Consider the following 15755-nt stretch of genomic DNA (forward strand, 5'->3'; position numbering starts at 1 on the left):
CTTTTTCCCTTTAACCTCGGGGGCCACTGACTCTATGAGGCCCAGGGACACAGGACTGCTAACACTCTACCTACCCCCCTCGGACTGGGGTTCTGTGGCTTCCCACAGCCAAATGCCCACCTGGCAAAGCAGTACCCCGCATCTGCCTGCCCAGTCTTTCTGAGCTCTGGTGGGATGAGGGTCATCTCTCCTACCCCCTTTATTTTCCCACACCTGGCACCCGATAATTTTAGTTGAAAATAAACAGAAATTGGAGTTTCTGATTGGATTAAGATCCCACTTCACAAGCAAATCCATAAATCAAATGAGAATAACATAGAACACTTGCCAGAATCTGGACTATGTAGATCATATTCTGTGGATCCAAAATGATTTTAATTAGATCCACAGGACAACAAGAGAGACACAACATGGTGGAGACAGCAGTCAAAGAGCTGGAGTCCATCAAAAGAAGAGCACAAACTTAAGAATCTCAGTGAACCAAAAATAAGATAACTAGGCCGAAGCCTCCTGGCAAATGTACTTTGGCAAATTATTTTGAAAAAGGGTTTTTTTTTGGCATTTTAAAATAATTCCTTGAGAAAACTGTACTCCAGAACAATTGTGATAAAAACTGCATGGTACTGGTACAGCAACAGACAGGTATGTATATGGTATAGAATTGAAGACCCAGAAGTGAACCCACACACCTATGGTCACTTGATCTTTGACAAGGGAGCTAAAACCATCCAGTGGAAAAAAGACAACATTTTCAACAAATGGTGCTGGCACAACTGGCAGTTATCATGTAGAAGAATGCGAGTTCATCCATTCTTATCTCCTTGTACAAAGCTCAAGTCTAAGTGGATCAAGGAACTCCACATAAAACCAGAGACATTGAAACTTATAGAGGAGAAAGTGGGGGAAAGCCTCAAAGATATGGGCACAGGGGAAAAATTCCTAAACAAAACAGCAATGGTTTCTGCTGTAAATTTCAAGGATTGACAAATGGGACCGCATCAAATTGCAAAGCTTCTGTAAGGCAAAAGACACCCTCAATAAGAAAAAAAAGGACACCAATAGATTGGGAAAGAATTTTTACCAATCCTAAATCTGATAGGGGACTAATATCAAATATATACAAAGAGCTCAAAAAGCTGGACGCCAGAAAATCAAATAACCCCATTAAAAATGGTGTACAGAGCTAAACAAAGATTTCTCAACTGAGGAATACTGCAGGGCTGAGAAGCACCTGAAAAAATGTTCAACATCCTTAATCATCAGGGAAATGCAAATCAAAACAACCCTGAGATTCCACCTCACACCAGTCAGAATGGCTAAGATCAAAAACTCAGGTGACAGCAGATGCTGGAGAGGATGTGGAGAAAGAGGAACACTCCTCCATTGTTGGTGGGAATGCAAGCTTGTACAACCACTCTGGAAGTCAGTCTGGTGGTTCCTGAGATAATTGGTACTACCTGTAGATCCAGCAATACCTCTCCTGGGCATATTCCCAGAAGATGTTCCAACTGGTAATAATTACACATGCTCCAGTATTTTCATAGCAGCCTTATTTATAATAGCCAGAAGCTGGAAAGAACCCAGATGTCCCTGAACAGAGGAATGGATACAGAAAATGTGGTACATTTACACAGACAGAGACAAAGTTTGGAGCTAAGACAAAAGGATAGACCATCCAGAGGCTACCCCACCCTGGGATCCATCCCATAATCAGTCACCAAACCCAGACACTATTGCATATGCCAGCAAGATTTCGCTGAAAGGACCCTGATATAGCTGTCTCGTGTGAGGCTATGCCAGTGCCTGGCAAATACAGAAAAGGATGCTCATAGTCAGCTATTGGATGGAACACAGGGACCCCAATGGAGAAGCTAGAGAAAGTACCCAAGGAGCTGAAGGGGTCTGCAGTCCGATAGGTGGAACAACAATATGAACTAACCAGTACCCCCAGAATTTGTATCTCTAGCTGCATATGTAGCAGAAGATGGCCTAGTTGGCCATCATTGGGAAGAGAGGCCCCTTGGTCTTGCAAACTTTATATGCCCCAGTACAGGGGAATGCCAGGCCCAAGAAGCAGGAGTGGGTGGGTAGCAGAGCAGGGTGGGGGGAGGGTGCAGGGTACTTTTGGGATAGCATTCAAAATGTAAATAAAGAAAATATCTAATAAAAAATGAAAAAATAATTACTTGAGAAGGCTGTAGAACACACTTTTAGCATATTCAACACCCACTCCTCCCAGATCCATCCCTTCTTCCCTACTCACCCAACGTTGTGCCTTGCTGCTTTACAATTTGTGCTGCCTATAAACTCTTGGATTTATGGTCTTCCCCTGGAGTAGAATTGCCCTACCAGTTGTCACACCCCCTGACTCCACCTCTATCTGCACCTTTAAATTGTCAATAGTTCTTTAGGGAGGTATGAGACCTCAAGTCTACATCCACTTTCCATGACAGATTTTATCTACCTTGAGTTTGCACAGATCTTGTTTATGCTACTACAACTTTTGGGATTTTAAAGTTGCAATTGCCCTGTTGTGTCAAAATACCCACTTTTTTGTAGTTATCCACTGCTTTGGGGTCTTACATTTGTATGTCTTTTCTTGCACTGTGACCCCCATGAGTTGGAAAGAGAATATGTAATATAGATGTCTCATTTAGGGCTAAACAGTCCCTTATTCTCTGTACCTTGACCAGTTGTGGGTCTCTGAGTTAATAGTTACTGTAAAAAGAAGTTTCTGTGATGAGGGTTGAGAGAAGCTTTAATTGGTGAATATAATATGCACATTACAAGCTGATTTACTATGCCCATTTAGCAGGGGAATCGTAGTCAGTTCCACCTATGGTCCATGACCTATATAGTCGCATGTTCTTAGCCCCAGTAACAGTGCTAAATATGGGTTTAAAATGGGTCTTAAATCCAATCAGAAAGTGGTTGGTTTCTTCCTTGATATGTCTGTCAATACTGCACCAGAGATCACATATTGTCAAGCCAGTTGTTACTGTAGCTCACAGAGTTCACACTACATAAGATTACTTTTCTCCTCCAGTGAAATGCATAGCAGCTTCTAGCCTTAGGAGCATATGGATGATGCTTAAAGATGCAGAGTAGCTTGATTTGATTGATTTCTCTATGCTCTATGACTCAAGTAAGTGGAGTCTTCAGCAACAGGGTCTTCCCATGAGGGTAAACAAGAACATGGACAATAGCTGCAATGTGGGAGGTGACCCATTCCTAGTAGTAGACTTTGTATTTGTTAGCCTATATTATCTAACAGGGACATCATTGGCCTGTTATAGAATAACTCCATCTAGACTCTTTTTATGTGTTTATGTGTGTATTTGAGAGTGTTCCTACAGCAGTAAATTTCCATATGACTTTTTCAAAAGGTCTATAGTGTTAATTGTCCCTCACCTATTCCCTCTTCTACCCTGCTCATCTGTCCCTGGCCCCATTTAACCACTAGTCTTCTATTATTCCTCTGCCAAACAATCAGTGGTTGAAGAAAAGGACATTCATTGATTATGTTTGTCCATTAGGAGGCCAGTGTAGGATGAAAGAGGATCATGAGTTCAAAACCAGCATGTACTCCATAAAGAAACCCTGTCTTAAATCCACACACATCTGTGTGTATGTGTGTCTGTCTGCATGTGTTTGTGTGTAAGAGAGAAAGAGATAGATAGATAGATAGATAGATGATATATATATATATATATATATAAGATATAGATATATACATATATGTGTATGTGTGTGTGTGTGTGTGTGTGTGTGTGTGTGTGTATGTATGTATATATATATATAGAGAGAGAGGTAGGGGAGAGAGAACAAAACAAGGAAATTGTCTTAAAAGAAGAGTAAGAAGAGTAGCCTTCTCAAGAAAGGATTAAATCCAAAGAGAGTCTATTTTTGAAGTGCTAAGAGATTTTAATGTGAGTCTTATATGAATAAAGACTTTTAAAAGCATTTCAAGATTTTTAAAATAAGTTTTTTTGAGTAACAAAATATAAGCAAATACCAATGCAGAAACAAACAAAACAAAACCTAAACTATAATGTATAACCACAATAGATACTAAAGAGAATTACTATATCTGGAAAAAATACTTTAGACAGAAATGTCAAATTGCAGGAATATATGATAATTACAAAACAAAGGGAGCCCATTTCAACAAGTAATAATAAGCATCAGCTGTAGTTTTAAACAGCAGCAATGGCTTGTACCCTTTCTGCACATGGAGTATTTGAATAGATAATAATAACAAAATAAAACCAAAGCCTGGAATAATCCATAAAACTGACAGACAGCATCACAAAAATTCTAAAACCAATGGCATGACACAAATCTTAACGATAATTGATATGTGATATATAGCAATTGCAAAAAATCAAATTAACATGCTATATACACAAAGGGAAATATATAAAAAACAAGGCAATCTGACAAATCCAGGTGAATCCAGGTGAATTCAAGTGGCAGTAGGAGAGGGGTGAACATGAAGATTTGTTCCAAGAGGAATTGAAGTAGCTACAAACTAAACAATTCAACAACAACACAAAATCAGAGTGATTTGACAAATTTCTGCTGTCAGGGGCCTTATCATCCAATATGCTGAGGACAAAAAGATATGGACAAGGCTTGATTATTTGTGGGGAGTGGGTGTGGCAGCAGTCCCAAAGATGCCAGGGACTGCAGCTAAGTCATATGACTTGCACCTGACTTCCTCATATAAACCACAAACATCGTGAGAGCTGTGCAGGTGTACCAGGTTACTGGTGAAGCCATTTTGGTGGAGATATGCCTCTGCTGCCCTGATTAGCTGAAGCTGCGTGCCTGGTGAGGTGATGTGGCCTGCTGTGAGTGGATGGGAACTGATAGTATATAAGAGTGAGAGGCCCAGGGCTCGGGGTCTTTCGCCTACACAGACAATGCGCAGCCCAATAAACGTGTGCAGAAGGATCCTATCGTGGTGTCTTTCTTGCTGGCGAGTCAGGCGTCCCACAAATGGTGCCGAAACCCGGGAAGTAACATCTTCAGGCATGAGTGAAGACCCCGTTACAGGGAGGATTCAGAACTGCATCACGGGGAAGGAGCGGTTAATGAAGTGTTCCGGCAACACAGACTGTTGAGAAGGATTCAACTGCGTGGATTCAGAACTCTTCAGCTGGGGAACAGTGGTACCAGTAAGTAAAAAGAAATTAATTTCTCTGAGAGGTATGCTTTCTTACGCAGTAGGTCCGGTAATTGTTGCTTGCCTTAATAAGGGTAGCAACTTTTGCAGGAGCACCAGGGAAGCATATCAGAAACAGAGAGAAATGAAAAAGAAGGCATGCGCAGAAATATAAGTAAAATAAGAAATATAAGAAGAGAAAAATGAAAATAAGCTATTTCAGAGCTCTCCTAGGAACAGAAGGAAAATGGAAGACGTTCTGTTTCCTCTCTGGCTCCTATGGAGATATTCTTAGCTCTGGTTAGGATACCTGGGTCCCTTTGAGACATCAAGTTCTATTCCCTGCCTGTCTGTTATCTGTTTTTGGTGCACCAAATTGTCCATATGTCTGTCAATTCGTGTTTGTTTTTGTTTTGTTGTTTTAGAGGCAAATATAAAGTTGCCAGGAAGCAGGCACAAAGTAATGATAAGGTTCCTGATTTTTGGGACAAGTTAAGGTTCATGGTTTTGGAACAAGTTAAGGTTCACGGTTTTGGGACAAGTTGCACCAAGCACCATGGGGAATTGAGGTTTGCAGAGGAACAGAGGGTTTTACCAAAAGGAGTTTTGCTAGTCTGGAAGTTAGTGAGAAATTGCATAGAAGATAGAGAAAGATGTGGCACAGAACTCCAGAGAGGTAATGAGGCGCTGAATCAGGTGAGAGAGGAGCACTCTCAATTGGTTTGGGAGAGAGGGTCTGTTTGTGTTTCCTCAGGATCATCGACAACAGCTGCAGGTCCCGGAGTGGCTGACCAGAGCAATTCAGAGCAGGTGGAGCTATGAGGACTTGGATGTTCCTGTGGCTGGGAATGCTCCCGCTAGTGAGAACTGAAGAGCTACGTTGGGGCTGTGTTCCTGAAACCCATGTCATTGATGCATTCAAGTGTTTGCTCAATTCTTTACATCTAATGCTTCACTACAATTGCCTTTTTTCTATGCTGGTTCAGCTAAAGGGATTGTTGTGTTTTCAGATGATTTAAAATATTTCACAGATGAGTGATTGTGTTCAGCTGTATCTACTAAAACTAATGCTACCTGGATTCGAGGGGTGTGGCCTGCCAGTATATCCAAGGGCAATGGCACTATACCCTCCCAACCTAGATGGGCCCCTCTTTCCTTTTTGTAGGAGTGTTCCTGATTCCCTTCCACCTTGGGCAGTGCCCCTTATATGTATGGTTGTTATGTGGGGTGAATTGTAGTTGCACTGATCTTTCCCCCTTAAGCCAGGTGGCGGGAGGGGCCTGGGGTAATGCAAATTTTATTGGAATGGTTATAATGTGTTTGAAACTTCTGTATTTCAATTTTCTGGAGGAAGGAATGTTTCTTTTCTGGCTATGCCTGTTTGTATGTGATCTCCTTTTGTGTTTACTGTTTATAAGAATAATGTTAATTGTAGTAGTGATATTCGTTATATTATTTGGCTGTTGTGACTAGGATGCCTTGCTTTGTACCTTTGCCTTTTCAAGTTACTTTGTTTACAAACTGTCTATCCCTTGCCTCAGGGCTGATGGGAGCCCTGGGATGTATGCTTGTAGTAGTGTGTTTGTGTTGTGTGTTTGGCACATGTGTTAGGTGCAGCATGTGCAGGCCTGCACTTTCGCCATGGTAGCGTAGGCTTTTGCTGCAGTGGAGGCGGGACAATCTCCTCAGATTCGGTTTGCCACTCTAAAAGAAATTATGTTGCATTATGCCGTGGGGTGCGAGGCTAAGCACTGCACAGAGGATAGCTTGCTGTTGGCATCCTGTGGAAGGAATGTCTGATTGCATGAAGGTTCAGTGTCCTAGTTCCCTTCCCCCAGGAAAAACGACACGGGAGCTGGCCAACACCTCTCTGGGTGATGAGCCCAAGGGATGGTTTTGTGTAGGGCCCCTATGCTTGCACACTGGGGATCAGACCTCTACCATCACCCATGAGGCTTGCTTGCAGCAATCAAGATCTGGCCATAGATTAATCAACATCCTGGCCTTTTGATGCACCTGCCGCAAGCAAAACACAACACATGGCTTGGCATGACAGAGAAGTAGTCAGTGACAGATAAGACTCCCTGGGCATGTCACCAACCTAAGACAGGGATCAAACCAATGCTGTTTGTCCCTTACCCCAAGGACGGGTAAGGGACATTGCTGCAGGGGGCAATCTAAGACAGATATTCTCTCTGCCAAAAAAGAAAAAAGGGGGAGATGTGGGGAGCGGGTGTGGCAGCAGTCCCAAAGGCGTCAGGGACTGCAGCTAAGTCGTATGACTTGCACCTGACTTCCTCATATAAACCACAAACATCGTGAGAGCTGCGCAGATGTACCAGGTTACTGGCGAAGCCATTTTGGTGGAGATATGCCTCTGCTGCCCTGATTAGCTGAAGCTGCGTGCCTGGTGAGGTGATGTGGCCTGCTGTGAGTGGATGGGAACTGATAGTATATAAGAGTGAGAGGCCCAGGGCTCGGGGTCTTTCACCTACACAGACAATGCGCAGCCCAATAAACGTGTGCAGAAGGATCCTATTGTGGTGTCTTTCTTGCTGGCGAGTCAGGAGTCCCACAATTATTGTTCTATTTAAATTTTCTAATATATATATATATGTGTGTGTGTGTGTGTGTATCCACAATAGACACTAAAGAGAATTACTAAATCTCTTTAAATGGTTTAAAAATACTTTGAGCTGTACTACAGAGCAATTGTGATAAAAACTGCATGGTACTGGTATAGTGACAGACAAGTAGACCAATGGAATAGAATTGAAGACCCAGAAATGACCCCACACTACTATGGTCACTTGATCTTTGACAAGGGACCTAAAACCATCCAGTGGAAAAAAAAGACAGCATTTTCAACAAATGGTGCTGGCACAACTGGCAGTTATCATGTAGAAGAATGCGATTTGATCCATTCTCATCTCCTTGTACTAAGGTCAAATCTAAGTGGATCAAGGAACTTCACATAAAACCAGAGACACTGAAACTTATAGAGGAGAAAGTGGGGAAGAGCCTCGAAGATATGGGTACAGGGGAAAAATTCCTGAATAGAACATCAATGGCTTGTGCTGTAAGATCGGGGATTGACATATGGGACCTCATGAAACTGCAAAGCTTCTGCAAGGCAAAAGACACTCTTAATAAGACAAAAAGGCCACCAACAGATTGGGAAAGGATCTTTACCTATCCTAAATCATATAGGGGACTAATATCCAATATATATAAAGAACTCAAGAAGATGAACTCCAAAAGATCAAATAACCCCATAAAAATGGGGCTCAGAGCTAAACAAAGAATTCTCACCTGAGGAATACTGCAGGGCTGAGAAGCACCTGAAAAAATGTTCAACATCCTTAATCATCAGGGAAATGAAAACCAAAGCAACCCTGAGATTCCACCTCACACCAGTCAGAATGGCTAAGATCAAAAATTCAGGTGACAGCAGATGCTGGCGAGGATGTGGAAAAAGACAAACACTCCTCCATTGTTGGTGGGATTGCAAGTTTATACAACCACTCTGGAAATCCGTCTGGCAGTTCCTCAGAAAATTGGACATACTACTACCGGAGGATCCAGCAATACCTCTCTGGGCTTATATCCAGAAGATGTTCCAACTGATAAGAAGGACACATGCTCCACTATGTTCATAGCAGCCTTATTTATAATATCCAGAAGCTGGAAAGAATCCAGATGTCCCTCAACAGAGGAATGTATGCAGAAAATGTGGTACATTGACACAATGGAGTACTACTCAGCTATTAAAAAGAATGAATTTATGAAATTCCTAGGTAAATGGATGGACCTGGAGGGCATCATCCTGAATGAGGTATCCCAATCACAAAAGAACTCAAATGATATGTACTCACTGATAAATGGATATTAGCCCAGAAACTTAGAATACCCAAGATACAAGATACAATTTGCAAAACACATGAAACTCAAGAAGAACGAAGACCAAAATGTGGACACTTTGCCCCTTCTTACAATTGGGAACAAAACACCCATGGAAGGAGTTACAGAGACAAAGTTTGGAGCTGAGACGAAAGGATGGACCATCTAGAGACTGCCATACCTTGAGATCCATCCCATAATCAGCCTCCAAACGGAGATACCATTGCATACACTAGCAAGGTTTTACTGAAAGCACCCAGATATAGCTGTCTCTTTTGAGGCTATGCTGGGGCCTAGCAAAGACAGAAGTGAATGCTTACAGTCAGCTATTGGATGGATCACAGGGTGACCAATGGAGGAGCTAGAGAAAATACCCAAGGAGCTAAAGGGGTCTGCAACCTTATAGGTGGAACAATGAACTAACCAGTACCCACTGGAGCTCATGTCTCTAGCTGCATATGTATCAGAAGATGGCCTAGTCCGCCATCATTGGAAAGAGAGGCCCATTGGTCTGCAAACTTTATATGCCTCAGTACAGGGGAATGCCAGGGCCAAGAAGTGGGAGTGGGTGGGTAGGGGAGTTTGGGGAAGGGTATGGGGGACTTTTGGGATAGCATTGGAAATGTAAATGAAGAAAATACCTAATTAAAAAATTAATAAATAAATAAATTAAACTAAAAAAAAGACATATCAATATCAATATAAAGAATGAGTTAGGAAACGTAAAAGCAGAGACAACTAGAGAATCAACACAGTACAGCCAATATTGTTGGGGAAATTTTTGGTTAGAACATGTGTATAAAAAAATACTTTGAAGAATTCTAGGCATTCATTTACTGTTTTGTTTAATATTTCCAATGCATATTATGTGTTTTGATCAAATCTGCCTGCATTAACTCCCTTTCCTATTTCCCCACCACTGTTTCCTTCTAACATCATGTGCCTTTTTCCATATATTCTCAAAAGCTATGTAGTTATCATCACTTAGTACTCACTGGTACCCAAGTCCACAGATGCTCAGATGCTTTATCTAAAATAGCTAGGTTTTGCACATAGCCATTGTATGCTCTCCTGTGCACTTTAAATCATCTCTATGTTGTTTATAATATCTCATGCCCTGTAAATGCTGTGCCAACAGTTGTTACATTGTGTTCCTTAGGAGGAAATGACAGGAAGACATCTGTACATATTTGGTTCACTCACATCTGAAATATCTTTTAGAGCCAGCCTTTGTCAACTCTGTAGATGTAGAAACCCCATACATGAAGGATCAGTTGATCCTGAAATGCAGGTTTAAGGAATGGCGCTTATCAGATATATTACTATTTTTATTTATTTTTATTTTTCTAGCATTCCAACAACATGCCTCTGCATTATTTTTATCCAGTCTTCTCAAAGCTCTTATTAGTCAACTTAGGTCACTTTGAACACTTGGATGAAGGAAAAAGATGAGGAGATAAACTTTGAATGTACAACTTAGGCATCTTATGTATGAACTGGACCTAAAAAAAAAAAAAAACAGAATTAGACTCAGCAACATGAAAAAAAGTTCTCCTTTGCTGTCTTATCCACCATTTACCCAAACTAGGGACTTTAATATCAGCCTTTATACAAATGCGCCCGCGCATGCGCGCGCGCGCACACACACACATGTCCTTCGTGTAAACTTTCCAACCAAGGCCATGGTCCTGCAGACATATTTTAAGTCACTTAGATCTTGTTTCTGCTTCCTCACAACTTCATCACCACGATCATTTTAGTCACATATTACACTGGCCTTTATCTCCATCTTAGAATATACTTACTTATCTGCCATTAGGTCCAGGAATCTCGATTATCACCAAACCACCTCCAATTTTTCAATCCTGAATGTCTCACATAGCTGGCTAAGAAAAGATCTGTCATCTTGCATGTCAGGCAGACTTATTAGGTCTAGTTCTCTACTGACATCACTGGCCTCTCTCCTTGCTTCTTTCTCATGTGTATAGCCATGCAGTCTTTCCCCTCAACACAAGAAGAAATACTGCAGCCTACTCTAAGCTTCAGTTTGCAAACTGTATTCATAGAATGGTGGCTTCTTCCTCTTCCTCCACGACCTGGTGCAAGTTTGGCCTCTCCTGAGAAGAATTCCTGGAACTTTGCTCCATACTCATCTTTTTCACCTTTGCACACAACTTACTGAATTTTTTAAACACTGAAGTGTTTAATCATTTACTACATAAAAATCATCACATTAAATGCCTTGAATTGTTAATCTCATTCAATGTTTACAATAACTCCACAAAGCAGGTGTCTTAATCAACCCAACTTTACTGAAGAAAATGAACTTTATGTCAGAAAGTTTATACAAAATCTAGTTACAAGTGTCACTAAGATTTTCATTATACACCTGGCTCTGGCTTCTGGTTTTATCACAAACTGAATGGATATCTTGTATCAGACTGTCTCTGCTGATGGGTGGATAGTAGGTTTGCAGAGGAATGGACAGGACTGTGGACACCTCAGCTAAACAGTTGTGAAATTTTGTGAGGATAATGCCATTTCAGTGTGCTCTTGACATAGACAGAGGTCTTTGTAGTGTGTTAGAAGTCTCCGTGTCCTTTGTAAAATGCCACGGACATCATTCATTACTATTATCAAAGGTTATTGAATAATTTCATGATAAGATGAAAGGTGGGGTTACAACAGAAAATACTTGTGTGCTGCTTCAGTGGTGATTCAAGTTGCAGCATGCATCTGTGAGGAACACTAGTAGTTATGGAAGAAAGGTCCACTTCCAGCTTCTAAATGACCACTAAAACATGCTAAATTGCATGTTTTCTTGATGGGTACCTTATTTCATTTCTGCTTTGGTTTGAAATGTGTTTGTTAGTATTGATTTAACTGAAATTACTAAAGGAGGTAGGATGTTTACCAGATCCTTTATGACCCATTGAGCCAGAGGGTGAAGAAACTCTAAGACAATTCACAGCTTAGACAGTTTTGTGGAAAGTTAAGAAACTTTGAACAGCAGCAAGGAAAGCACCCAAGGCCACCAGCTATAGTGACTCCAGTGCTGGGGACTAAGCTGAAAAGTCTACCTTGGAGATGCATCACTTTTTGATGGGGAACCAGAGGATAGGCAGTAATCCCTTGATTCCCACATACCTGTGAAACACAGTCTCAATTCACTTCTGAGAAAGAGGGTACAAGAGTCATTCTCTATTGCATAGTCACCCCCCCAAATCAACAATATTTATGATTAAAGTGCCAGCCATTAATTAGACTGGCACCATCTTCTAATACTGATCTTAGGCTTCTTCCCAGCTAGAACACAGCTGGGGAGCCATCTACATGTGGAAGATTTCCTGACAATGGTGTCAGGGTCCCACCAAGTAAGGGAAAGCCCAGCAAAGCTTTCTTCCCTTTCTTCTTCTATCACCATCTAAGGACAGAACTCTACAGGCTAATGTTGGCAAGATAGCTTCTAGCATCTAACATCTAGTATCTAGTATCTAGCATCTAGCAGAATGCAGAGTTGGGGACAGTACTATCACGTCATGTGGAAACCATGGGAACACATAGTTCTTGAGCCATTAACTCATTACTTAAGGATCCATGGGTCCAAGACTAGATAAAGTCCATATTGGATAATTCCAACACACAAGATCAAGAGGGAAACATAGAGGAAAGATGCCAATGGGGGATAGGGAGTCAGGGCAAGAGTACACAGACAGAATAGTGCTCCAGAACAGCATGGTCTGAAGCTTCCCAGTGCCCTAACCACCCTCAGACTGCAAGTCACAGCATGGGCACTATGGATCTTCTCAACATCACAGCAAGGGGCTTTGACAAGAAGGTGTACAGTCACCCACTCAACAACCATGCCTGGAATACCCAGGTGCCATTTCCAGAAACAGCCACCTACAGAAATGTTGGAAATTGTGTTCCCAAAATGTAGATGGCACCACATGGATTGGCCATGATGCTGATGAGTGGGCCGGTGGGCCAGACCCTTGGGTATTCAGAGGGAACCTGTGGACACATGACCATCCAACAATCACTCAGAGCTTCCTAGCTTCCGGTCAACATGACTCTGTGAGCCTGGCTGGTATTTGGAGACATAGTACACAGAAGAGAAGAGCCTTCCTGAGTTGCCTAGTCCAGCCTGACCACTTAAAGGCAGCAGCAATGCAGAGAAGTGGAATTGCCAAGGACTTATGCTTTTTTTTTTTTTTTTTTTTTGGCAAGAGAAGGAGGGGGTGAAAAATAGCAGCACACAATTAGGGTGCTGCGGAACCTCTGCACAAACTGATGAATAAACCAGCCCTTGACAGCTTCCCCCACTGCTGCCGACAGGATAATTGTGTCTAATTTCTTAATTTTAATGCCGTTGTTGCATTTGGCTTCTGCTAATGAGATGTAAATATGTGTTGCGGTTTGTGGATTTGTTTAATTGCAGGGTAGCTAAACTGCGATTGGCCGGAAGGTTAGTCTTTTATTTATATATTTTTATTGTTATATGCCCCTAAGTAGCAGAGGAAGTGTGGCTTGGAAGCTGTGGCTACAGTTCCGTTTTCTCTTCCCCTTGTTTTTTCGGAGAGAGGCAGAAAGGCAGAGTACTTGGGAGGGTGAGTTTGAAGGAGGGAAGGATAATGAAGAAGAAAACTCCTGATAGAGTCTGTCGTGGGCCAGAAACTTGCTATCACTTTCTTAACCAGACTGACTTAAATGAAGAAGGAAAATGTGGACTCTAAGCTGGACCTCAGCCCGGCGTGGTGGCGCATGTCTTTAATCCCAGCACTGGGGAGGCAGAGTCAGGCAGATTTCTGAGTTCGAGGCCAGCCTGGTCTACAGAGTGAGTTCCAGGACAGACAGGGTTATACAGAGAAACCCTGTCTCAAAAAAAAAAACAAAAAACAAAAAAAAAAACAAAAATAAAAAACAAAAAGCAAATAAAAAACAACAACAACAAAAACAAAGCTGGACCTCATACAATGTGAACCATCAAGTGGGACCCAAGTCATTCGTAAAGTAGTAACATTGGCAATAAAGTACAAGACTCCAGAGGGTAGGTGTACTGGCTAGTTTTGTGTCAACTTGACACAGCTGGAGTTATCACAGAGAATGGAGCTTCAGTTGAGGAAATGCCTCCATGAGATCCAACTGTAAGGCATTTTCTCAATTAGTAATCAAGGGGGAAAGGCCCCTTGTGGGTGGGACCATCTCTGGGCTGGTAGTCTTGGTTCTTAAGAGAACAGGCTGAGCAAGCCAGTAAAGAACATCCCTCCATGGCTTCTGCATCAGCTCCTGCTTTCTGACCTGCTTGAGTTCTGGTCCTGACTTCCTTTCGTGATGAACAGCAACATGGAAGTGTAAGCCGAATAAACCCTTTCCTCCCCAACTTGCTCCTTGGTCATGATGTTTGTGCAGGAGGGATACAGTGAGAGAGGGAGAAGTTGGGCTGTTCTCTGTCTCTTTGAGGACCCAGAAAAGCACAACTTTAAAAAAACAAATAATTAGCATACAGAGCAATAAATGTCACTATAGCATTTTCAAACCAGTGTATTACAGCAAACTCTCCTTCACAATTACTCTCCATGGTGAAGCATCTGAGCCAGCCCAGAAAGAAATGCATCATGGGTACTGAGACAATGACAAACATCTGCAGACACACTACCAAAACTAAGCACTGGCACCTCTGTCCATGACATTACCAGGACTGGGTTATCCTCAGGGAAGCTTCAGACAGATGGGCATCACTGCCAGAAGCAGATGTACCCTGTTCCAGGGACAGCTGAGTGGCTTCATGAGAAGGTGTCTACCCTATGTGCTGGTGTGCTGGTTTCTTTGGTTCATTAATGTTTCTTTCCATTTTCCACAATGCTGGCACACAGACATGTGGTCCTTGCCAAGACAAAGGCACCATGCTATTTAAACCTCCATGCACCCTGTGAGAGAAATAATCTTTGCTTTGTAAATGATCTGGCCTTATCCTGGCTTGCTGAAGCAGCACAGGTGAGCACCCAGCAACCCTTCAGTCTTTTCTTTCTTCTCTCTTCATTCCTGGGTCAGTCACCCACCTCCTAGCTGGGGTAGAGGACTAGAGAAGAAAACGTACATGGAGCTTGTTGACAAGCATTGGATAAAATCCCCAACACAAGTGGTGAAACATACAGCCTCAATGGTTTAGGAAAACTACACAAAGCTTGGCACACAGGGATTTGCAAGCAAGGCAGTCTCCTCAGCCAGCCAGCAAAGGGTGTATTATTATAGCTCCAGTATGATTCATTTTGCCTACCACACCAAATGCTGATGCTCTCTAGGCTGGCTACCTGTATGCCCATCTCCATAAGCCTAGGGGTCATTAAGTGGACTTGAGTAGAAATTTACTCACACATAGGACCTCCTGACAGTCACAGGAATAAATATCCAATCAATTTAGCAGAAAGCCCCATTTTTATTATCCTTTGAGTATCATGTCTTTACATCTTAAATACCCATTGGTATTACAAGAGAACCTTCCCATGACAATACCTGAGATCTACTACAAATCCAACCTGTTTATCTCTAGGCTTCATGTCTTCGAATTATTATCATTCTTGTTAGTTTTTAAAAGCTTAAAAGAATAACTACCCGGCCTTAAAAGGATTACTCTCAAAACTGGCACTTTGGATCCACAAGGCAGCAAATGCTTAGTCTCTGAAGC

The 15755-nt window shown here is 42.0% G+C and overlaps 1 long non-coding RNA gene across 1 annotated transcript in view; it reads right to left on the reverse strand.

The window, feature by feature from the left end:
• Window positions 1–10436: 10436 nt before the first annotated feature.
• Window positions 10437–15755, reverse strand: part of LOC110301806 (uncharacterized) — a 91262-nt gene continuing 85943 nt past the window's right edge. The window contains exon 5 of the long non-coding RNA XR_002378741.2: window positions 10437–10569. This is a non-coding gene — a long non-coding RNA (uncharacterized LOC110301806). The remainder of the gene's footprint in view (window positions 10570–15755) is intronic.

This window comes from Mus caroli, unplaced genomic scaffold, assembly GCF_978045245.1.
Source record: "Mus caroli unplaced genomic scaffold, Mus_caroli_1 scaffold_11, whole genome shotgun sequence".
Lineage (NCBI taxonomy): Eukaryota > Metazoa > Chordata > Mammalia > Rodentia > Muridae > Mus > Mus caroli.